The sequence below is a fragment of the Lutjanus erythropterus genome, chromosome 5 (genome assembly GCF_056507025.1).
Source record: "Lutjanus erythropterus isolate fLutEry1 chromosome 5, fLutEry1.hap2, whole genome shotgun sequence".
Lineage (NCBI taxonomy): Eukaryota > Metazoa > Chordata > Actinopteri > Lutjaniformes > Lutjanidae > Lutjanus > Lutjanus erythropterus.
The window spans coordinates 33227440-33253833 of record NC_139321.1 but is presented as its reverse complement, the minus strand read 5'-3'; the positions used below and the strand labels follow the sequence as shown (position 1 = coordinate 33253833).

General features: G+C 37.1%; 1 protein-coding gene across 4 annotated transcripts in view; it reads left to right on the top strand.

Moving 5' to 3' along the window:
• The window catches only part of lingo2 (leucine rich repeat and Ig domain containing 2), a 308406-nt gene that overhangs the window by 111398 nt on the left and 170614 nt on the right, over positions 1 to 26394 (top strand). Inside the window, exon 4 of one of the 4 annotated variants that reach the window (XM_084719681.1) lies at positions 5419 to 5536. The exons of the other annotated variants lie outside the window; for them this stretch is intronic. The gene's annotated coding sequence lies outside the window, so the exon portion shown is untranslated. The remainder of the gene's footprint in view (positions 1 to 5418; positions 5537 to 26394) is intronic. 4 annotated transcript variants of the gene reach the window in all.

The window sequence follows — 26394 nt, the reverse complement described above, 5'->3', positions numbered from 1 at the left end:
GATACATTCATTCATAAGGCAAAAACAGTTAAACTTAATATTAAACAATAAAGCTCTTGCTTGAAAAAGCTGCTCTTGTCCACCTGTCCTTATTCAGTGTCCAATAGGACACAATGTATACCATTTCTAGACTAACAAGGCAGACCAAACCAAATCGTGAGAAAACCTGTGCACTGCGGAGAAATGATACACAAAAGTATACATTATTGGTTAATACATTTTTAATCAAGTTAAATCCTTAATGGCAATTCATCATTAATCATTAGAATCCCCAGTGTATAATTTCATGGTGGTTTGCATTTATTGCATTCAATGAAACTAGAACATTTTCTTGAACAATTTTCTTATTGCCATTATTCATTGTTTATTGCACACATATACTACCATAACTAAGGTTCTCAAAAGTATTGATATTTCAATACCAAATGTTTAAAAACAGTACAGTACTAATAATACTAACAATACTAACTTGGTAGTATTGAAAGTAAAAAAAAAAAAAAAAAGATGTAAGCAAGACCTCAGTTTGTGTTCGTGTTCAGGGACTTTTACTGTAGCAGCACTATGTGCAGGTACAGTTAATTTAGAATAAAGAAACAACTATCCTATTTTGTGTGCCTGTGACTTTGTTTTCTATTTGCTGTGGCACCAAAACAGGTATTAAATATTGTGTTTTTATACTACTATTGTATCAAAAGCCTATTAGGCCTACGTAGAAATACTGAAGCAGTCAAACATAAACAGGAAAAATCGCCATAACTTTTCCTCACCATAAAGTTGCTGGTTTGAATCTCCAGGAGTGCTGATAATATATGAACTGGAAAAATGAATGATTTCCACTCTTCCCTCAGCATCTGGTGCCTGCAGCGGGGCTCTTCAATAATATAATGAGGGAGTGTTGTGGCTGTACTGAGCTGCTTTCCAGCACATAATGTACAAAAGTACACACTCAAACTGTGTTACAGAAGGATTTTGAAGAGCATCACTGCTGCAACACATTTAACATATATATGTATAAATCCTTACTCTTATGTAATGTTTACAGTCAGTGAGTGTATCTATAGAGAGCCAGCCTAGCTCCAGAGCTCTAAAATCTTGAAGAGTATCGAGCATATTCATAGATTTATATTTACTTGTTGACGTTAAGTGAATGTGATGTTTCTGACAGTGGGTTCATGAATATGTATGCAGAGCTGAGGAACTGCTTTGGTTAACAGTGTAATCTCCGCACAGCTTTCACGCTCAGCAGCACCTTAGCACATGACTTGACATTATAATCATACATTGTTATAATGTCATTGTAATGATACACATTTTCCTGTGACACACAACAGAATCTCATGAAGTGGTTTGATAAAATTTCTGTGTGCCGGAATGATGGAAATATCAGGCACAATTCAGTCAGAAAAAGCACCGAGCATTGGTAGCATGCAATTATAATCGACTGGGGGATTTTAGGATTTTTCAAAGCATTCTGCGCACATCCTTGTCAAAGCACAGTTTGACTGGTATAGTGAGTGGGATGTGGCAGACAAACAAAGGAGGGTGAGGACTGTCTGAAAAGCGGTGATGTCTATGGAGTTGTCTGTTCTGACTAATGTTGCAAAGCCAAACCGGAGAGAAGCAGTCAGCACTGTGGACAGCTCCGCTCTGTGTTGTGTTCTCCTCAGGACCTTGGACAGCTCCCCTGGGATCTTTGCACGGTCATAGATAGTTCATCTGCAGTGTATCTGCTGGGCAAAGATCCGAGTACCTCTCATAATTTTTCTTCACTTCAAATGGTCTTCTTGTTCACTTCAGCTAGAATTACAGGAAAACTAAGGCCCGTCTTAAGAACAGCGTTAATGGGTCAGTGAGCTAACTTTGTGCTGAACTCATTGAACTGATTCATGGACTCACTTTGATTTAACGTAACCACGGTAACCTGTTACTCTTCCAGAACCCGTAAAGTCCTGGCTGTTGGCTAATCATTTGTCTGGAGGCATGTTCCAATAGGAGATGCATTCAAATTAAACTTCGAACCAGTATAATGATGTGGAGGTTTAATTCATTAATAGAGAGCTGTCTGCAGGATGACTTGTCATTATTGCTCCTATGTATTTCCTGAGTTTATAATGATTAGCCTTAGGCTACATTGAACCAGGGCCACCACTATGTATGTGCGCATCTCATGCTATGCATAGGACATCAAGTGCTGGAGGGGGCACCAAAACAGCTCTGCCTACTGCAGTAATAAACTCCACAGGGACGCCCTCATACATGGCCAACATCACTGTCCTTTAGTGGCGGCAGTGGGCTCACTTTCAAAGTTTTTTAAATAAATATTCAAACCATATGAAGCTAGAGGACCTGAGGCATCCATTACAACCATGACATTCTATTTCTAACTTGTTGGAAAGGGAGCTAAATTATGTTTCAAATTAGGCTAAATTTTTGCAAGCGCAACAAAAAGAACTGTCTACTTTTTGAAAAGGTTCCTGGATTTCCATGCAGTTTTTTGCATGCAACATAAATGTGTTGTTTTCACCTAATCTTAAAATGGTATTTGAACAATTCTTCATACTTTGCTTACTATACCGTATTAGACTGAGTAATGGTAATGGTTATGATTGGAAGCGCCGACCCTGGATACAATAGCCACGTTTAACAGCTCCTTAAAAATGCTAAATAAAATACACTTCATATACTCGGTATAGTTTCATCTATTCTACTCTATATACTTTATCTATTCCAGAGTGTAGATTTGGCAGGTCTAATAAAAATTAAATATGAGACTCACACCCACAGAAGCAATACTTTCCCTATGTCAGAGGTGACAGTGCTGACACTTTATTCTGTTAATGTTAGCCAGTACCCAGTTGAGGAGGAAATAATTATTTTTAAAGTTTACTTAAGATATAAACTTTTAAAAAAGGATATGGTGAAGACCTGACTAAAGGCTGCACTCACAGAGCCTTTGCTGTCTGCTAAACAGCCTCATCCTGCATTAGAAAACTATACAGTTAAAACAACCAAAGAACTAATAGAGCAATGGCCCAAGTGTTAATCAAATCCAAAGTTAGATTATAATAGAAAGTGCTAAAACACCCTTGCGCAGTTCAATGTTCTCTGTTTTACTCCTACAGTCTTGTTTGGTTTGGTTTGGTTTTTATTGTCTGTATCTTATGTTTCTCCTTGATGCGTTTGTGGTCAGATAAATTCAAAATCAATTCAAATAAAAAAAAATCAGAACAGTTATGGTTAAGGATAAAGGCTCTCCAAGTTAGGAAATTTCTTTAATGTCTAGGTTGACATCATGACTGGAAAATCATCCGAGTGCTGCAGTGTGAGAGACAAAACTCTCTGATTCCTGCTTCTACCCCCCGACTAAACATCTTTTTGTCGTGGACAAAACAAGTATTTGAGGGCATAGACAAATACAATGCAGAGCAAACGACTAATAAATTAATTGAGAAAATAATCGACAGTTTAATTGACAGTAAAAATGATTGTTAGTTGCAGCCTTACACAATATTTCACCTTATCCTGAACCCCCTCATGTGAAACTGTTCATGTTGCAGGTAACTGGCTATTTATTACAAATTACTACCCTACAATGTGAATGCAATCATACCTTGATTGGAGCATTCATGAAGCTGAAAGAGCACATAACAAGCACTGTTACACTGGGAACGCAGGTTGCCCTATGTTAAGTCTAATGAAGCTGGCTAAGCTTTTGTGTGACAGGTTCCTGTATTATTTTGATGTTGTTGCTGTTCTTTTTCTGCTCACACTTCATGCACAAAGAAAAATTAAATGTCAATGTTTCTATTTCAGAATATAGTTAGGAATTCTGAGTGACAGCATAAGGAATGAAGTCAGTGTAATTTTTTCTTAACAAAATTACTATTCGATTTACTCAGTCTGCAAATCAACACGATCATCCTTTTCGCACAGTCAAACCCTTGCCATGGGTTTACTGAGTCATACTGTGTCGTGTGAAGTGTTGTAATGGAGATTCCTTGCATTACATGAAAATTTTCTCACCCGAGTGCTCTGGGACAAAAGTTCAAGAAGCGAGATGTGAATTTCCAGGGTTTTCAAAGCCTAAAAAATACACATCCTGGGGGAAAAAGTTATGAGGTTTCGAAAGTAAATGCATTTCAAATTTCCCCTAGCTGTTCCTAAGATTTATAAAGGCAATGTTATCTTCTTCTGCTTCTTTTATCTTCTGAGCAAAAAAAAAATAAATAGAACGCTCTCTTCATGTGAGCAGCAGTATTTTTTCTTTCCTTTTTATTTTGTTGTTTTAATGAAAGTTTACTAGTACCTTATTTATACAGGATAATTATATACACAGATAATACCTGTGTAATTTTCCCTTTTTTCCCCGTTTCATTGTTTCTTGTGAAAATTTTACAGCCACTGATGTGTTTTCTACCTTCAGATGCCATTGTTATCTTGAAGTAAACAGACTTCCTTTTTTTTACAAACAAGACACATTAATGTGAAATCGGTCATTAGATGTCTTAATCATGCAGCTAATTTACCTTGTTAAATTCACTTCTCCCAACCCTGTGCAATGTTTCTCACTTTTTGTGAAAAGAAGAAAAAATAATACTGAAGAATAGAACAGCTTTTGTAACAACTGCTATAATTTTCATAATAGCAATGAATCGAATGTTAGGTTGCATTTGTCAAAGTAGCAAAATGTATCTGCCAGCTGTTCTAAATGGATTTTTGATTATGATGTGAGCATTTTGGGAGCTTTAGGTATATGTTGACAATAAAATGAAAAATTACACCAGCTGAATCCTTAAAGTTAAAAAAGCAAAATTCTGTCTTTTCTCTTGTGGACAGCTTAAGATTTATATATTAAAGTCTGTTATTATATTGATAACACACTAGGATTATTTATCAATATGTGTGCAAGACTGGCAGAAATACAAAGGTTGTTATGCGTACATGATGCTGTGTCTTGCTGGTTTGATGTTAAGTGTTAGGCTTGACATCATTGTCTCCTTCCTCTTCTTGTGTCCATGCATTTTTCACTGCACTTCAGTTGTCACTTAACCAGAAACCTGTAGATCTGTAGAGTTAACCAAGATCATTTCTGCCTCCAGAATCACCCTTCTCCTGAAAATGTCTCTGTGACTAAGGCCCCGTTTACACCTGGTATTGACATGTGTCTTGTAGTATACAGATCTAAGTACAGGTGTGAATGCATCTGAGACACATTGCAATGCGATCACTCAGATCACATTCAGAGGTGGTCCCTTCTCCATGAAGGAAGGAGGTTGCCTTTAACAGCATAACATAAACACGCTACCTTCTAAAAGGGAATAGGATTGCTAACCCTGGTACACACACTAGCATAAGCATTGTAGCACACAGACTAAACTGCTTACCAGCCCACTGACCATGTCTTGCTGCTTTCTCCAGGTCCTGATTAGTGACTGATAACAGCTGCCACCAATCACTCACTGCTGCTCCAAGTAGTGGGAGGGCAGTACCTGGACACAGGAGAGCTCAGGGAAAAACACAGGCAACACTACAGCAGGTAACAGCCACACTGAAGGACCATCTACTTAACTGATGTCCTGTAAGCTCACACCAAACAGCGTCTGTCTGTTCCATTTGGTTCACTGTAATGCAAATTTAGTGTTTAGGCTCTCTTACCTGGCAAAATACACAGCAGATGTTTTTGAACACTGCCTGTTTCAACTGGTTTTTATTATGAACTAGTACGCACAATTTTAAGAGTTGTTGAGTGAAGAGATACGGCTATGACAAATTCTGTATTAAATGTAATGTAAAAAAAAACTGCTTGCTGTCTGAAGTGCATTTACCAGCTAGCATTCAGCAGAGATGTTTGAAAACGGTTTCAACTTCTCACCATTTACAGTAATCTATGAAAAAAGTCATTTACTGATGGAAAACATGTCAAATTTTGCAAATACACTAAACCATAACCAATATCTCCTTATTTCCTTAAAAAAGTGTCCAGTTTTATGAGTTGTTCAGTTAGGAGAAACTTCATAAACTTTGTGAAAAACTGTCTGCAATAAATTCTTAAATATCTGGTCTGTCTTAAAAATTCAGCTCATGTTCAGGGCTGCAACTAAGGATTGATTTTTATTGTCAATTAAACTGTTGGTTATTTTCTTGACTATACAATCAGTTGTTTGGTCAATTTTGCAAAATGGCAAAAAAATCCTGAAAAATGTGGATCAGTGTTTCTCAAAGCCTAAGCTGACGTCCTCAAATTCCTCATGCGTCAGATGTTTTGTTCTTAGCCCAAAGATTTGGTTTATCCCCAGAGGTGTAAAGAAGCAGGAATCAGGGAATGTAGACTTTTTTTTTCTTTAAAAATGACTCACTTAAATAGTTGGAGATTAATTTAATAGTTGACAACTAATTGATTAGTCAATCAATTGTTGCAGTTCAACTAATGTCATACCTTAAGCTGTTTCTGTCTTTGTTGAAAAAGTGTGTTTGCTATGACTTTTGGGATGCGGGCTAAAAACAGCAGTACATTCTGTTTTTACAAACAGACATGATGTAGCTGTGTGTTTACTTGCATTCAGAGCAGGGAAGTGAGATCCGATCACAAGTAGTCACTTGAGATGCACGTGGAAAAGCATTGTAAACCAGGTGTGAGCTGCAAATTTACAGTTGTTCACTTGTGATGAGATGCATATTAATACCAGGTATTAACAGGCTATAAATGAGCCTCAACACCGTGTGTTGGTTCATTATTTTAAATTTTGTCAAGTGGAACTAGCCATTTCAAATATTAGTCATTTAACAACTTTAATCACATATATAGGGCTTAAAACTATTAATTCATCATACTTCCACTCAGTCTTAAGGACGCATTCAGATTCATGACCAGACCATCGAGAGAATAACCTCTTTCTTATCTTTATTAAGCACTTCTAATAATCTTAAAAAAGCAAGCTGTGATCTAAATTCCTCTCTCCACATTCATGTTTATGGATGGTGAAAATGGTGGATGTGAGTTTCCATCATCCTTTGACTGTAACACTTCAAGGCATAACCCATCTACCAGAGCCAGCATCACCCCGTTCTGTCATCTTCATCTTCACTACAGAAGGCCGTTTTCACACCTGCCAGGCCTTTTTTCCTCTCTCTCTCATTTTTTTTGGCTAAATGTGATTCGTGCACACACTTTCTTTTTTTTTTTCAATCTCTTTCCATTGTTGGCTCTCTCTATGAATTTCAGATGCGCTTAACCTGGCCTTTCTAGCCTTTTTGGGGAGTCAGTGCATTTAGACTGCTATTACCTTGTGTCTGTGAGTGACTGGAGTACCAAGGAGACCTTTTGTCGCCTGCCTCTTGATTATAAACACATTTTAATTCTCATCTAATCATTATGTAAGTTCATTACTTGACATATTGTACAATGGTTACTAAAGTGAGGATGCCGTTACTGCTGAAGATTGAGCTTAAAAGCAGTGGTATTTTTTATATTTAAAATGCAGGTTGTGCTGTATGTCTATGACATGTGCTCTGTGCTCATTTATTAGACTAATTCATAAAATCTGCACTACTTCATCTGTATGAAAATTTAGTCAAATTTAGTGTACTGTTACAAATCAGAATCCAGTCAGCCACCATGAGCAGTAAATGTTTGTCAATAAATGTGTTAACAACACTTAACATTCAGTGCAAAAACACAGTGCAGCACATATTATGTATAGTTGACTACACTGTACATTGAAATGTATATTCAAACTGGGAAAACAAATAACCTTAGTATTAAGTTTTAGTTGCACTGTACCTAATAAAATTTAAAATTTAATTCAATGACAAAAAATCGACTTAATGATAAATGGAATCATGATGGTGGGAATTATTAGTGTCAGCCCTGGTTTTGAATGTTACCAGAACATTACTATTTTACAGTATTTGTCAACCCCCTGCTGCATATGTACAGTTTTTAACTACACAGCCATGTTGGTTTGGCATATGTGGACATGATTTTTGAGTCTGCTCTCCTTGACATTTAATAATTTATCCCAGCAGCTTCTTCAGCTGGTGCTCCTGCAGTGTAAGAACTGATCATCTGGCCTCCTTGTATGTGTCTGGTGTTGCATAGAAATCTCACATGCTACAGCGCTGATTGCCAACTCGTCTTTATAGCTGACAAGCTCTGCTAATTGGCATTCAACCAAATATGACCCACCTTTGCAGCAGTGTTTGTAGTTGTCATTAAGGCTGTTCAATGCCCTATACCATGAGGTGTTTACATTATCTAATCGTGCCCCTGCATCAGTGTACTGTAGCTAATAAGGGTACACACCAAGCACCAGGCAGATTAAACATAAAACTGGAGGAGTACACTCAGTAGATTGCAGAGCTCCACCAGGCAACCCAAAAGAATATTTGGAGGTAACCCCTTTATAATCACAAGTAAATGTTTTTAATTAGTAACTGTTATTACAGAATTACATGTATTTTCTCATTTACTATAACAGATTACAATTACATGTATGTTGTAATTTAATTGCATGTAACTAGTTACATGTAAGTAGTTATTCTCAAGCACTGCTAGTATGAAATTTTGTCATAATTATCGTATGAATTCCTCAGTTTTGGCAAAAAATGTATTTTGTGAGGTCACAGTGACCTTGACTCCTATTGGACATTTGTGCCAGATTTGAAGAAATTCCCTCTAAGCATTCTTGAAATGTTGCATTCATTAGAATGGGATGGACATGAGGTTACAGTGATCTTTGACCACCGAAACCTACTCAGTTAATCCTTGAGTTGAAGTGAACATGTGTACCAAGTTTGAAATTCTCTGAAGGTGTTCTTGAGACATCACGTTCACAATAATGGGTTGAGCCACAGACATAATGACTCTGGTCTGGAGGCATGAAAACAGGATTTTCAAGGTTTTTCAAAAAATGTGAATCACAGAGGTCCTTCAGCATAGAGTAATGAAAGTGTGTGATATCACAGAGGCACACACACACACACACACACACACACACACACACACACACACACACAAAATTGTGTGATTTTCCCCTGGCTACACCTGGTAGGGATAAAAATCATTCATTGTCAATTAATTGGTCGATTATTCTCTCAATTAACAGCTGTTTTTTTTATAAAATGTCAAAGATGGTGAAAAATGTCGATCAGTGTTTCCCAAAGCCCAAGATGATGTCCTCAAATGTCTTGTTTTGCCCACAACCCAAAGATATTCAGTTTACTGTCAGAGAGGAGTAAGAAACTAGAAAATATTTATATTTAAGGAGCTGGAATCAGAGAATTTTGACTTCCTTTCTTCTTTTTCTTAAAAAAAAAAAAATCAAACTGATTAACCGATTATCACAATTGTTGGCAGTTAGTTTAATAATCAATTAATCAATTAATTGTTGCAGCTCTAATAAAAATAAAAGTACACTGGGCACTGAAATAAAATCAGGACTTCACATTATAATCTTACCATTTCTGCTGTAGTCGTATAGCACATGCTTCTATCCCCAACTGTGGCTTTTCACCATGGGTTAATCAGAGTAGTGCAGGAGACAAATGGTAAAGATGAAACAGGCCCCCTTGTAAAGAAAAAAACATTCAATCTCTTCTTATTGTGACTCTTTTGAGCGCCCCTTTAGCGAGAGCTTATATCTTAAACTGTCTGCTCAATAACTCAATTCTACCCTTATCTCAGGCACAAGGAAGAGATTTAGAGTGAGGTGGGAGAGCTTTCTCTCATTCGCTGTAGGATGTCTCCCACAGGCCAGACTGTAAAGAAATACAGAGCACCCCCATCAATGATGTCTTTGAGAGATTACCATGAAGATGGGTCTCAATAACATGGCACAGCATGTGACAATGGATGGTTTATTGATAGATGCTACAGAGGCATTTGGTGGTGACAAATTGTTCCACAGATAGGACTACATGGAGAGTTTATAAATGAAAGAGATGGGTCCATTTGCTACATTGATTTTCTTTATACTTTTGCTATAAATAAAAGCCTGGTCTGGTTTCAACAATTACGGGAATAAAGGAGAGGGAGTACAGGAGTATACATTGCTGCGATGCCAATACTATCCCCCTATAAAATCAGAATGCTCCTGGTTTTTGTTTATTCTGTGCGGACTATCTTAACACTGCAGTAGGTGACATTTATAGAACAGTGATAACTGAGAAATAATTGAAATATGTCTCAGTGTTTGCTGGCGAAAGTCATGGGAGATAATACGTCAGGATCCTGGAAACAGGTCCAGCTTAATTCCTCTGGTATTCTCATTCTGAAGGAGAACGTGTGGAAATCCATCTGCGCAATGAGGTTGCTGAGATAGAACGTGTGACTTTATGTCAACCACTGCAGGGGGTGCAACGAGGAGGAGTGGGACGTGTTGTTTAGGTGCTCAATGTACATATTTTTCAAGGCATCTTTGACTTTGAAGCAGTCTTAGGTGGGATGATGGCTTGGCTTATGCAATACTGCAAGATGCAAAATACACAATTTTCCCTCATGTACAGCCATGTAGGCTCTGCACAGTCTTAACAGCTCAGACTAGAAATCCCTCAGCGGGGTCTTTTACAAGCATAGTGAATGATTGTAAGCATTGTTGGTTGTGAATCTTGAAACATTTTGTTGAGGTTTGGTCTCTCTATCAGCTTAATTAGTTGACACGTTTGTCTTTAGACCCTTTAAAATGTAACAGTAGCTATTTAGCACTCCTTGTCACTGAATGGTCAATGGTTTCAAAGTAAAAAAAAAAAAAAAGGTATAATTCACTTAGCACAAAAATAGCACAAAATGCATCTTATAATTCCAATTACCTTACTATCTGGAGTATATGTCACAAAAATATTGTTCAAACAGTATAGGCTTCCCTATGCCTGACACTGAGATAACAGAATATATCCTGAGTTAAAGCTGTGTTTGATTATAGGGCTTGGAAAAACTCACTGTAAATACTGTCCAGCATCATCCAAAGTTGGCAACAGTCTCCCAGCCACATGGACATCATGCAACATGGAATCTTAAACATTAACACACATTTCATATAGTTTAAATATTATTTAGTGTTTATCCAAACAAAAAGTGTATAGTGCTTCTAATTTGATTTATTGTTTTCAATATAATACTGTGAAATGATTTCAGCATCTATATCAGTACTTTTTTTCTTTGGTGATATTAAATTTTCATACCATTTCATCCCCACTCATCCTTCATCAATGACAACAAGTTTCTGTGTAGGAGACTTTACTTTGACTTCTTTCCTTTCCTGACACATAAGCCCTTCAGTTCATCTTCTGACCACTTCAGATGGTAGCACCCTCCCGTGATGGGAACATCACTGGGCCATCACAATGCCCAGCTCCTGCCTGTCCTTCTCCAGCCGTTATTAAATGAAATAGATGATGGAATAATGTTATTATCCAGTATGCACTATTTTATATGTTAGATCCACAGGGTATTACAACAGATTTCGTTCTGGGGTAACATGTAAGAAAAATTAAAATTTATTCAGTAATATCCACATGTCATGTTGGCATCTTTTTACACAGATGCAGGATATTTAGTATTACAAAAACATGAAAAGCAATATAGAAAAGACATGCATGTCCCTAAGCCCCATGGGTTGGGCGCTGGATCGCAAAATATCAAACATAAAAAGAAAATAAAAGATCTGCACACCAAAAGAGCTCCGGTTTGAATAATTTATTGGCGTGACGTTGCGAGCTATCAGCTCTTCCTCTGACTGCTACTCATCTATACAGAGTCGCCATAATGCATCAGATTACACCACGTGGTACACGTCTAACAACAAAAATACAAGTCAGAGAAGGACAAGCACAAATCAAGACAAGGAATTCATTTCTGAAGGCGAACATTTCAAATATGAATTCATGAGATCATTAAGTAATCATCATTTGAGTCATCATAGAACAATCGTTCTAGTAAAGTGCAGAACTATAATATCTTATGATTCTCCACCAGAGTCGAATGTTAGAGGATAAATGATTAGATCAAATCAACATGAGACATACAAATATATCACATATATATATGTGTGTTTATATGTACACACACACACACACACACACACACACACACACACACACACACACACACACACACACACACGGACAAAATAGAAAGAAATACAGAATAAGGTATTGCAGACCTATAAAAATATGATCATGTAAAAAAAAAATGTCACATATCCATCAGTCCTTTTAAAGAAGGTGAGGTTGCAGCAAATCAACATATGCAAAGCTCAGTATACATATACATATGTATATACACAGAATAATATAATTGAATAATAACATAATTTCTTTTCTTTTAATGTGTTACAAAAACATGTCTTTGGATATCGATATGTGTCATATTTGTAATTGCATATAGAAAAGAAATCAAATCTTTTCAGCTCAGTAGATTTCATGTCTTATGAGGAAACAAAGCACCACTTGTGAAGGGACACTATGATGTGATTAGACATTCTTGTGGAAAAAAAAGAACATGTTTACTCTAATTCATCCTGACTCCAGATATTTATGCTCCGATTTTCCTCAGTTCTTCCTTCATTTTGAAGTTTTTCTGTGCCCAGCTCTGTTCTCAATTTATTCCCCCATTTATTTATTTATTTCCTCAATTTCCCTGCATTTATATGTCTGGAATTTGTATGAGACACATTATTTGCATTAGTGGCTGTGCAGAATAAAAATTGAACTCCATTTTCTGGCTGGTGTGGCTCACCCTTGTTTGTTCCCTGCCCTTTATTTCTTTTGCTCTGTATTTGACATTATTTGGCCAACTTGTTTGTTGTCATACCCAGTTTGTTCAACTCTGTTTGTCTGCCTTTGTATTTGTCTTAATGTTTACAGAGAGCAAAGATGTATTTGTTCTCTCTTGTTTGCTTTTGCTGTTTAGTGAGGAGTTTTTGCTGCTGCACTTGTAGAGACCAAAGCAGAGAAGAGGAGCTGTGCATCCCCTTCATGTTCACCTGCTCATATTTTCTTTGCAGCTCCACTGAGAGGCACATGTTTCCTGAGGAAATATATTAACTCATAGCTCTTCTACAGCAGGTGAACACAATAACAGCAAAAAGTGGACAATAATATGTGACATAATGTAATTCAATACAACAGCTCACTAATACTACTTTTGATAAGCTTTTATATTTCAGTTTTCACTGAAATTTGTGTTGATCCATCTCTTCTCTAAAAATATCATGTTGTTGTCCCCCAAGTAAATTATTGTTAAATAAATTATAGGAGCAGACTCCATTTTTAAACCAATTCGCACATAAACACAACAGTAGAAGGTCTTGCTTTTGCTGAGGCACTGCACAGTCTACACACCTCAGACTCAAAATCCTTCAGCAATGGTCTTTTCAAGTGTAGTGGACATTTTTAAGCACTATCGATTTTTAGTCTTAAATTATTTTGTTGAGGTTTGTTGGCTCTTAAAAATGTAGCAATGTCTATTCAGCACCTCTTGTCACCAAGGATGAAATGGTTTCCAGTTTCACAATAAACCACAGTAAAATCCCTCAGGGTTATTAATTTCGGTTTACATTTTAATTATCATTAAAACCTCTACCGTTGATTCCTGCGCTTTGAAACACTCTGTAAATACTAGAGCTGTTCTGATACTCATTCCAAAGCCACTACTACCCTGCCTTGTTGTGGGGTGACAAGCACCTTTAGTGCAGGGCCAGTCAATACGTGTATGCTTCACCACAGGTTATTCAATGATGTTACTGAGTATATGACGTGTACCAATTGTGCCAACAGATCGAAGTGTATCAGAAAAGAGAGTTAGTGATGATGTAACTAAAGTTTTTATTGTGAAAAAAAAATATGGCCCAACTGTAAAACACCAGCTTTTGGTTTAATAGTCTGTCCACTTGAAAGACCACCGGGACAGAGGGTATTTTAACATTAATAATTCACATAAATTAAGCTGACCTGCCTTCTAATAATGAACCTTGTGATGAAGTGGAGCTGAAACCGAACTGTTTTCTGCTTCTCTCTGCTTGTAGTCAAAGAATGCAGCACAAATTGCAGTCAGAAGAAGACAAGGAGTTCTGCTTCGCTTCTCACCACTGCACCCTCCAAAGTTATGATGTGATCTGCGCCCTTCTTTTCCTCATGTGCAACCACAGCTCATGTTGTTTTGTTGCTTTGAAAAAAATGTTTTCACGCTAGAAAACAAACCGAACCCTGCTTAAGTTTGATCCAGACTAAGACCACCTCGTTTGTTCAGACCGAGGTTCGACAGTTTGGTCCGGCCCTCAAATATTGTGACATTTCTGAGCCAAACATGACATTCTCATGTCTTGTTTTCTGAAAACAAAAGCCAAAACACAAATTAAGTTCACAATAACACTAAACAGAAAAAAGAAAACCCTCACATTTAAGATGCTGTATCTTTGACACATCCTTGATAAGTGACATAAATAAGCAGTTTTAAAAGTCAGTGTTGATTCATTTTCTGACCGCTAACTTATTCAATAATTGACTGATAATTTCAGTCTTTTTAGGCATCTTGTGGATTCATATTCATGATAAATACTCAAAAAATCACTTGAACCAGACATTATTGGATGTTTGTTTTTCTTTTGGATATTTTGAGCTTTTGACCACTCCTTACAGCTAACATGCTGCAGCTCTAAAGTCATGTATTTATTAATATTTATAGATATAGCCAATAAATATGTCAATATGTGTCCATGGGCCACACATATTATTTGTGTTTATATTTCCACCAGGAATAATTTCCTCACAGTGTTATATATCCAGTTATCAAATTACAAAGTACATGAGAGAACATAATGATTTGTATTTAGAAGGCTGTGTGTGCGCGCCGAGTTGTTTATGATGTCCCAGCCCCCCTGTGGAGCCACAAAGGTTGAGAGCATACAAAGCAAAATGTTGGTGTGCGAGCAATAAGACTCGTCCTCCTCTGAACCAACAAAGGGGTCATGTTTGTCTTAAAACCACTGTGTGTGTATGTGTGTGTGGGGGTGTGTTTGGGTGGGGGACTCATTGCCATCACATGAAGACAGAAATGCCAGGCCTCCCTGGTAATAAGAGAAAGCTCTGAGGTGGCAATGACCGGTCTGACATCCACCATACTTCCCCGACCTTTGACTTTATGCAATCTTTCCATGTTCAAGCAAACATTATCTGGGTCATGGAAATACAAATGTCAAGTATTTCCGCATGAGAATAGTTGTGATTTGGACCCTGGGGACAAACGTCGCCCCTCCCTTCCTTTCTGATTTCTTATTCCCTCTCTTCCTCCCTTTTTTTCTCATGAATTCTTCTTTTTGCCTCTCCTTCCCTCTTCCTCTCCCTCTCTGTGTCTGCAATGTGGCACACAGGACCTGTCCACTTGCTTGTAGAGACCGTTGTGGTAATGTTGTGTGGCAGTTGCTGAGGACAATGGCCTGCGGGTGTTTTGTGATGTAATGATCCCTGCCATCGCCTCTCACCCTCCTCCGGTCAGCAAAGGGGAGAAGGGGATGGAAGGTAACGGGGCAAGTACAAACATGCATAAGGAGGACCGCTGCTGGGAAACAGTATCCAAACGGAGCCAAGCTTGTGACTGGATGGTTGCCGGCTCAGATATTGTACAGAAAAAAATTAGTCGGTACAGTGAACAGACCCTCTTCCTTCCTGCTGCTGAGGTGCATTTGGACAAATCACTCAGCCTGTAGACGCTCTGGCGAAGCTGCTCCATGACGAACTGCAAAAGATGGCTGCAGCTCTGCGATGCTCTCATATATGAGTGTGCTTGACCATATGACTGTGAAGCGAAGCTATACTGGAAAAGGGCATGCATGCTCCCCAAATGTCTTCTTGCTAATGAAATGTCACACTTTTTATTGTTAAATAGTGAGGCAGAAGAGAGAATTTGCACCATCTCAGTGCTGCTTTTGCCTTGAGAGTCTTGAGATTTGGGCAGATTTTGGGTCTGATTCAGCCTTCATGACTATTGTGGGGTTGTTCCTGATTCAAGGCCAGTCTGAACAGATTATCTACGCAAATTATCCTGTAGTTTGAGTTGTATACAGCCATAATCTGAATGTTGCTGACTAAACTGGATTCCCCTTGACTTGAAATCATAATAACAAACCTGTATGATACTCTAGAGGGACAATATCAAAAACCTAATGTATAATAATACCACAATTTAAAATGTCACAAAAACAGAAAAATGAAGACTTGAAAAAGGTGCTTCTGCATTCCTTTAACAAAAGAAATATATCTAGCCATGACCTAAGCATGTGCAAATTTTATGCCATGAATTGTCTTTGGCAGTGGATGTTTGTATGATACAAACAACAATTCAGCAGTCAGTAGTGGTCCTTTTTATTAAATAAAATGAAAGTAATAAAAAAATGAACCATGTATGATGGCCTTGTTGCTCAGTTGGTAGAACGTTTGCCCCATGTACTGAGGCTGTGTGTCCTCTGCACCGGCCGTGGGTTTGACTCCCGCCTACGACCCTCTGCTGCATGTCGTTCCTCCACTCTCTCTCCCTTTCCTGTCGTATCTTCAGCCATCTTATAAATTAAAAGGCATAAAAGCCTCCAACATTTACTTTTACCATTTTTTATTTCGATATGGCAATATTAGATATGCAGTTACATCCCTGCTTATGACTTTTTTGTTTGTTCAGTGAAAGGCATGGCACAACAGCTGATAATGACAGCCCGCCTCCGTGTTTGTTTTGTCGGAAGTCACAGTAGATCACGCCAGTCCCTGGAATCGCCACTCTGAAATTGTTTAGTATAAATGCCAAGTGTGTGGTTCTGCGCCTTGACTGAATCATAATGTGGGTGCATCCATATGATTAAAACATTAACAATCGATTGAATCTGTTTTAAAAAAAGTTAAATTGTATAAATCATTTCATGTACACCAGGCATCACAGAAATCAAATAAACACAACAACAACATCGTCTTACTGGTGAGGCACATTTCAACTTGATATTAAGAGATTCTTGATCGCGGAAATGATCTTAACTCAGGGTGAAGTGGTTCATGTGAAGGACATGATCTTACATTAAAAAAATGCAAACTAGTCACCAGTTGTAGCTCCTTAAAAGTGACTGTTTGCTGCTGATTGGGTTTACTATGATTAAATGGAATTTGTTTGGGTTATCGACTGTTGGTACAAAACAAGGATTTTTTTCAATATTTAAATTTAGGTTTTTAGGAAATATTGATGCACTTTTCTCACTTTTTTTTATAAACCAAGCAATTTACAAAATAATTGAGAAAATAACAGTGGATTAATTGATAATGAATGATAATGAAATAATGATAATAAGCATTAGTTACAGCTGTATATTCTTGTATAGCTTTGTGAGCAGAGGATAACATGTCAGCCTGTCTTGATGCTATGAGGATATTGGAAGAGGGGTTTATTTTCAGCCTTTACCAGTCCATAAAATGCTCTCATTTTCTCAGATGCCATTGTGTCCTAGAAGCAGTGGTAAACACCTCCATTTTGATGGCAGAGGCATTACACAAACATACCATGAATTGGAACAGCAGTAAACAAGTGTGAAAGCAGACCAGTGGGGTTAGAGGGGAGCGATTGACCTCAAGTTCAGACACAAACAAACAAACCCAGTGTGAAAACAGACAAAGAAGCTGGGTTGTCTGTGGTCTTGGATTCCTCTGTGTCTCAGTTACTTATAGTTGCCTAGCAGCCCATAGCTATTGATTCAAGTTGCATTTGGCTTTATTGTGTCTGTAATCCAGCATGTCTGCTGTCATCTGCTCAAGATATTGCAGATAGGTAGTGAAGTGTATTTAGGATTCTGACTGGCGGTTTTCAGCACAGCCAGAGGTTCATTTCAACTGCCAAGACAATAAAACCTTTAAAAAATGCATGACTGGAATTGAAAAGCCATAAAAAAACAAACGTTTCTAAGTTGTTAGCATGCACATGCATACAGAAAATTCTAGAGTGTCAGTCATTCATATCTTCCGTGTTCAAGTAACAGCTGACTTAAATGTTACACCAACAACTAATCTATAATAGATAAAACAGAAACTGAGAGCAATTCAGCTGTTTTCTAGCTCTGCAACATGAAAATCCTGTCAGTCAGGGTTCTGTGCTCAGATTTTGGATAAAAAGAAGACTGTGGATTTAAAGGCAGTAGACACTGGTAATGACTAGAGAAATGTGGGCTCCATTTCTGCGATGCAGTAAGATAAAATTGGTCCTTTTCTTTTTTTTTAAGTGGTCGCTGTATTTTGAAGCTAAAATTTGGTTTAGACTGGAATGCGATGCTCTGAAAAACCCTCAAGCTGTAGAGCACAGAGTCATCCTACAGTAACATGACTGAGAACACGGCTTTGTGAGTTGAGCCAACATTGCAGCATCTCTGGAGGACACAGCAGACCTACATATTCCAATCAAAATCTGTTCAAACCGAAACACAACTAATAGGAGGAAAATTGTCAGTAATTAAAATGTACATCAGAACTTCTTGTTGAAATACACCACAGGCTGCTCTTCCATCTGTTAATTACTCTAGGAGTGGCTTGTTAAGTGAGTGCCTTGGCAATATGCTCATTTCAAATACATTCAGCTGATGAGCATGACTTCCATGAGGAGGTTTAGATTTGTGTTTGTTAAAGCCCAATTTGATATATTTCTTCACGAATTTCAGCACCAGTTCTGTACATGCCTCCTCTATCCACTGTATGTGATTTGTTTTTGATTTTTTGCAAAACATACATTATATTGTAAAGCATAATGATATTCTTTCTTCTACACATTGGTTTTGTTAGAGTAAAAAGAACATACATTTCTATATGATGCACTTGGCAGTAAAATTCCTTAACAGTCCCTTGCAGCTCAGGTTTACATAATTTTGTATTTATCAGTTTAGTATGCTTGGTTAAATAAGGGGTTATGATTCAATGTTAATGTCTTTTTTCACTTCACCTTTCACAACTGGGAAGAAATCTACTTGCCTGATGTCAATTTTTACTTGCCCCTGTGCATTTTTTTTTTTTTCATTTATTAGTTGTTATCAAATAACAACAAAGACTATAGTTGTTTGTCATGTTTAATCCAGGGCTGCAACGTCTGTAAAATGTCAAAAAAAAAAAAAGCGAAAAAATCCAAGACTGTGTCTTTAAATGTCATTTTAAACTGAATATCTTTGGATTTTGGTCTATGAAGCTAAATATGAGGCTAAATGAAGAAGATTTCTGAATTAAACAGGCTTAAAACAGCATTTCTTCCATTTTGCTTTAAAATTTGGTTTAACTATTCAGTCCATTTTAAATTTCAAAATAGTCCAATAGTCTAATTCTTTTTTAACACTGGTAGCCTTTTTTAGCCTAGTATATTGAACATTGAACATTGAGTCCTGACAAAGAACTTTCCTATTTTGTTGATTTTTGAGGCCCCTGTGAAGAAAAGCAGTAGTGTTTTCACTGTTACAACCACAAGATATAATGTCAAAAACAGCTTTATCTAAATAAAAATATCCTCCTGCTTCTTTTTTAACTGACTAATGTACTGTAACTTTGCCTGGAAAAATGTAAACACAGACTTGTTTCATCTTATTTCAAGGAGAAATAAATTGTACTAAATTGAGACTGATTCATAACCAGTTAAAATCATCTTGTAGACGCTTTAAATAAAGGGGTTAAAACATGTCACTATTATCAAAATGTGTTGACATTACAAATGTGATTCTATATGACTGAGCAGAAAAAGATAATTCTGCGACATTCTTCATTGCACATTATCCTGCAACACTGCAACATTATCCTAAGTTTGGACTGATGATGCAGTGTTTTTTGTTTTTTTTAAATATATGTATTAATTATCTAATTCCAACATCTACTATCTTCATGCTCAATCTTTGTTCTCACTACAGCAGACTTTTAAAACTCCTCATCCATCATCGTGTCAGCATCTTGCTGAGTCAAAGCTCCCAGAACAACTTGTCACTGTCGCTGTTCCTTTCTCATTTCTGTGTTATATCATAGGAGGAAGTCATTTCAAACAATCAAATCATGTAAAATTCGAATCCCAGTAAACTTGTTACACTAGCAGATTATTCCTCGGTCTATAACACAAATGAGCTGTAGCTAATGTAAGGATAAAAAACATTAAAATGCTATAAACATAATGTCATAAGGATGTCAGGAAGTCATTCTTGTGACCAAGAGCTGCAACTCTGCCAGTAACATTTGTTTTCATAGATAATCAGCCCAGATTTGACTTTTTTTTTTTTTTTGACCAATCTGAGGATCATCTTCACTGGTCTCAATAGACAAAGCAGCATACTCCTGTTTCCAACCTATGAAGCTGATGAAGTAAAATGTTAAGACAACAAAAAATAATATTAAAAAATAATAGTAATATAACTTTAAAAAAAGAAAATTCCGCACATAGTTTTTATATATTGTTACAGAAGAGTTTTAGGGCCAGACATCAGGACAAACAATAAAAATTGGAAGATTTTTCTAAATTTGCATGGCAAAGTCTTAGTAGAGCTGCAGAAGATGACTGCTTATACTGAGCAGCTCCCAGATATCCATAAATATGTACATCAGCACCAATAGTGAAAGATAAAGCTCAATAAAACAAAGATAAAAGACAAAAATCTAATTTAGCATTGTCGCTTTAGATACATAGACATGTTGCTTACTTTGAAGAGAAAACCTGGAATTCTCTTGAATTGCTAAGTGTTATTAGGGTCAGAACACGGAGTGCTTTTGCCTTTAAGCCCCGGCATCTGCAAATCATCTCAAACGAATAGACTCAGGTTACACAACCCTTCATTATAATGTTGTAGTTGAAGCCAATGGTGTGTTTTCCCGTGAAGAACGCCATCACAATGAATTCTGATTGCAATGATTCACCCTTAAAATTAGTCGTGTTTCTCGTCTTGCAGGGGACGTGCTTCCAGCAACAAAAGCATGTTTGCGCACTTTCATCTGGCTATCCCTTGCTAAAGTGGGATCGCCCACACATTCCCCTCTCCACTGAAAAAAAAAAGGATTTGATCAATGCTGCCAAGCAGAATCCACGCTGCGGAAATGTATTGCAAAGAGTGGGAGAGGAGAGATCTGTGTGCAAGCTGAGTCTGCTTGTGATGTCTTTATCAGGCCTATGCAAATAGTGGCATATTCTAGCAATGAGTGGAAGAGATTGAGGTAGTGTTTTGATGGGATGTAAGGATCCAGAACAAAGAGGCTTTGTTTCATTGACGTAATGACATATTGTAGACACTGTGCAGAGATTTTTGAAAAAGAAAAAAAAAAAGAAAAGGGAAAAAAATTCTCTAGTTTTGTCATCCAATTACTGTCTTACTGAATGTGAGTCCAAGCTAAACACGCTATTTATACCATGCAGTTTTCATCGGTTGGCTCTGTGATGTGGATATCTTTTTTCAAAACATCATCATCGTCTCTATGATATTGTTTTCTTTATGAACTGTTTATAATATCGTAATGATCAACAGGATGTGAGTGATTTGGTAGACTTTATATTTCTATTTATACTGTAAGTGCAAATAATAATGAGCCTTGACAACTAATGAGTCAGAATAAAACATGTGTGCTCAGAATCCTAAGTCAGTTGAGTGCAATTTCACTCTGCTTCTTTTGTGGCTTCCTTAAAAGTTCAATCACACCTTTCTGAAAAGGCCTCATCTTTATTTTGGTGTATTTAAATAATTAAATCAGGTGGGAAAAAAAGATATATCTTTGTGAAAATTTAACTATGTCTTTACACCTTAGCTGTGGCTTTTCACACAACTCCCACAATCCTCTTAGCATAGTCAGAAAAAAATATTCTGTACATCATCTTGACAAAAGCACTGTGGCATTCGCACATGTTTGAAGGATTTTTTTTTTCTTTTTTCTTTTTCTTTTTCTTTTTCTTTTTCCTTTTGACTCTGTCCTTTCTTACTTTCAAGTGTCTATTCCACTGCCAGGGACCCCAGGAGGCAGTGAGTCATACACCAGACAGAGCTCACCTTCACAGAAACCATCGTCATTTATGTTTGCATGATTTCCCCCCGGGAGGCACATTATAGACAGCAGACCTGAGGAGAGAGACCCCCAATCACTATATCACAGACTGTAGAATACACACTCGTGACAATACACTACTTACTGAGACAAATTGCTTGCTGTGCCATGGTGAAAACCAGCAATCACTAGAGGCAACTTTTACATAATTTCATGCAAATTTAGCATGTAGGAAACTAAACCTGGTCTGTCTTTGTAATTTCAGCCCAGTCATTTATGTATGTGCTGTACACTGCATTGCAATTAGACATATCAGTGCTATAGTTCTCAAGCCGACATTGCATATTGAGAGTGACTTAAAGCTTATCTAGGTGAATCAATTTCAACCTTCAATCAGAGACCTCGTAACTGTAATGGAAGCTAAAAGGGGATAAAGAAACAGTGCAGGTTACATTCTGTCAGCAGCACAAGAAAGAAGTTCTGCAGTGCGCTGGGATTTATCAGTAGACATAGAATAGAATTCCTTTTATTGTCATGGAGTACAACAGAATTATGTAGGACTCCTGTTATTAAATAAAACATAGATGATGGTCAAAATAAAGAATAAGAAATAAAAAGTAGATGAATATATAAAAAATATATATCATAAAAAAAGAGTGTAGCCTCGAAAACAATAAGATAAATTAATTGACAGTAGCTTATTTGGTGTACTGTAAAAGCTCTAATAACAATATATAGCTAGAAAAACAGTAATGTAACTGATGTTGCTCTTCTGGATATTGCACATTTACTGCATATTTACTAAATTGTACTGAGTTATATAGAAGTAATGCAGTTTAGAATAAATAAGGAATATATTGATTTATTGTATGTATTGGTTAATTTAACAGGGACAATGCACATGAACAAAAATTACTGTAAATGTTCCAGAGTTAGCAGGGTGGCTATTTTTCATCTGTATTTCCTGGACAGATGTTACAAAATCACACTAAAAAACAGAATATAAGATTAGAAGTAAAACTTTATTCATCATTTATCATTTCTAAACATGAAGGACAATAACACAAAGAAGCAAGAATAGTAATATTAATAAAAACATCGTACAGGACACTGTTAAACTACACTGTCAAGTACTGTTTAAAACATGCAGTGCAGATGCTCATAAAACAACACATGCAAAGCAAATGAGGGATAATATTGTTAATAGAAACATGAACTAAAGACAACATCATAACTGACGAAACACTAACTATAACGTGCAAATCAGAAGCACAGACATAAAAGCATGCACAGTATATAAAACACCTAAATCAGCCAGACACAGCAGAACGACAGTAAAAGACATGCCTGCAGGTACATGAAGGAGGACATAGCAAGATGGCAACAGGTGACAGCAGACAGATGCAGGTGGAGTTGGATGTTAACATATGTGCAGGTTCCATATATATACCTGAACTATACACAGAAAGATGCTCACGTTTATTGTCTTTGATTATGGAAATCTGATATTTAGGATGACGATATAGGAGTTTAATGAGGCCCTGAACTGATAAAAAAAGGATCAGATCTATTTAACAGCCTGACAAAGTCCTGACAAAATTCTGATCCCCAAAATCAATATTAGTTCCACAATTGCAATCTAAATTACAAGTGGTTTTGTAAAGAGCTCCTCACACCCACTAATTAAGACTAAATCTTCTGTTTCTTTATTTTCTTTATGGATTTCTGCTGTTTGGTATGGGCACTGTCCATGAATCTTGTCCTGTCTGTATAAAATAACTAACACAAGCTTCACATTCATTGGCTTGTGGTATGCAGAAATCATAAGGACAAGGTTGTGTCAGTGTGTTGCTTACTGTTTACTGTCATTCTTCACTTTGTCTCTGGATATTTGCTTCTCAATTATTTGCTATTTGGAGCTGCCAAACTACTAAAGCTACAACTGAAACTGCTGAAGGAATCTTATATAACTTTATGCTCTTCCTTTGACATCTACCATAAAACACAAGCAGTGGTTAAAACCCGTGGGCTTGCTGTCATGAGTGATGTGTCTGTTAGACATGAAATATGTACTCGGTCATATGAAGTCCTTCAGGGGATGATGCCAACCTACGCATCAACCTACCTACGAACTAACCCATATAGCTACCTATGTATTTAATGTTTCTATTCATCATATCTATCAACTGTACGTAGCTTGACTGTCCATCAGTGAAATATCTACCTGTATCACGTTTACAAGGCAGTGGCATACATGAACATGCAGTGCTTTTTTTTTCTATCTCCTTATCGCTTTTGTTTCTCTCTTTGCATCCTCCTGCATTGCATGAGTCGTCCAACATGCCCTTGTTGACTTCCGGTCAGCACAATCCCAGGGGGGAATCCCCACGCCATCGAGTGTCGCTCCATTTGTCTAAAAAACTGAAGTGAACGTGGTGTGATCAACCCACCGGGGACTGGGGGAGCAAGTTAACAATGATGGTCACTCCAGAGGTGCATAACACCCACAGTGCATTGCAGTTTGTGCAAGAAAATACAACCTTGGTTTTCTGTTTGTTTTTTTGTTTTGTTTTTTTAAGTTTTCCTTATTTGTGTATAATAAAACCAAACAAAAGAAATATAACATAAAAAAATGCACAGGTGGGATAAAAAAAACCCAGAAGCCTTATAAAAGAAACTCACAGTGAAGTAACTGACATTTAAAACAGCTACACTGCCACAAACAAACAAGTATTTAAAAAAAATCTAAAACAGGGGAGAATACATTTTCCACAAAAAAGATACTAGAAGTGAAAAGCCAAGGAAGAAAAAAAATAAACACAAAGACTACAATAATAAATCTTTGGAGTATTATTAGTAGTATTACTCCTTCAGAAAAAGTTGTTTCAGATCTTTTCACAGTGGCTGTGAAGAAAAGCTGGTCCACATGATCTTCCTAACAGGTTCATGTGCTGCTCACTGTAACTTTGCCTTAGAGAATATAAATGCAGGCTTGTTTCATCTGATTCCACAGAGACAACCTGGTGGCAGCCATTAAGAATAACCAGTCTTCTCACAGATGGTCTCGTTAACTCATGTAGGTCATATGGAGTGAGAGCAGTAAGAAATTGAGACTGTTTCAACCATTTAAAAACTACTTGTAGCAACTTTAAGGTAGCTAATGTTAGCAAAATGCAAGCAAACTAGCTAGATAATGATTGATGTAGATTAGCTCACTAGTTAGCTAGTGTTTTGCTAACCTTAGCTTACTTCAGTTGTGATGATACATAGCTTTTGTAGGTCCCCCAGCAGCTTTTTTTTAACCATCTTCAAAAATCTATTTTTCTTTTCAACATAAAGCCTAGGACATGTCATAGAAGTACAGGAAACAGGAAATTAGACAGTTGTTTCCAAAAGGGGAGGGGCTTAGAAAGGCTCAGTTATTTGCAGAAGATGTGTTTGCTTTATTGAAATTAGTCTGCAGGTATTTCTGATGTATTTGTAAAAACCAGTACAGCACTAAGCTTACAACCAGCGTCCATCCATAATAGTTTGAACTCATCTTCCATGTCGTTACGTAATATCAAGGGTTTAAGGTTAGTGAATGAGTGGAAGTGGAGCTACTAATGAAACACAGCATTTAGCTTTCACATCCACAAGTAACATCAAACGTGCAGTGGGATCATATAATGAGACAGAGCTCCTTGGTGCATTTGGGGCAGCATGTATACAGCAGTTGTAAATAGTCTGATTTAATCTGTTGCCTTCTGGAGATTAATGGCAACCAGAGCAGTTAACCAGATCTAATTGTCATTTAGTTAATTACAACTGGAATTGGCAATGAAGGGCTTTAACTGCTGAAACCACACCCCATCAACTGTAAGTCAAGAGTCAGCTGGCTTGGAGTGTGTGAGACTGTGCAGGGACAATGTAGTAGGGTGTGACTTTGAGCATCGAGGCATTGTGAGATTTAGAGCCACATCGAGTGTGCTAATGTACTGCTATCTGCACACCAAATGAAAAGCATTTTGCTGCTGTAATGGAAGATACTCAGGGCCTTACTGCAATTTTTGTGCTCTACATTTTCACACTAGTATCGAAGGTTTTTAAAGTTAGTCTGTCGAGCCTTCAAACACCCACTTTCTAGTTCTTAGAACCGGTGTGTTCAACATGACTCATGGGTGGGAGGGTGAATTAGACATATGACAAGAAGTGCACTCCACACATGAAGTATAGATAGCGTGTAATATATTGCTTTAGAAAATGTAACCACTTCACTTAAAAAAATAAATAAATAAATAAATTATTTTAGATTGTATCAATTCATAAAAATAATTCATAACTCATTGGAATCAAAATTATCTGCACAGCCGTCTTTCTGACAATTGCAGATCGTATGCAGTAAATTATATT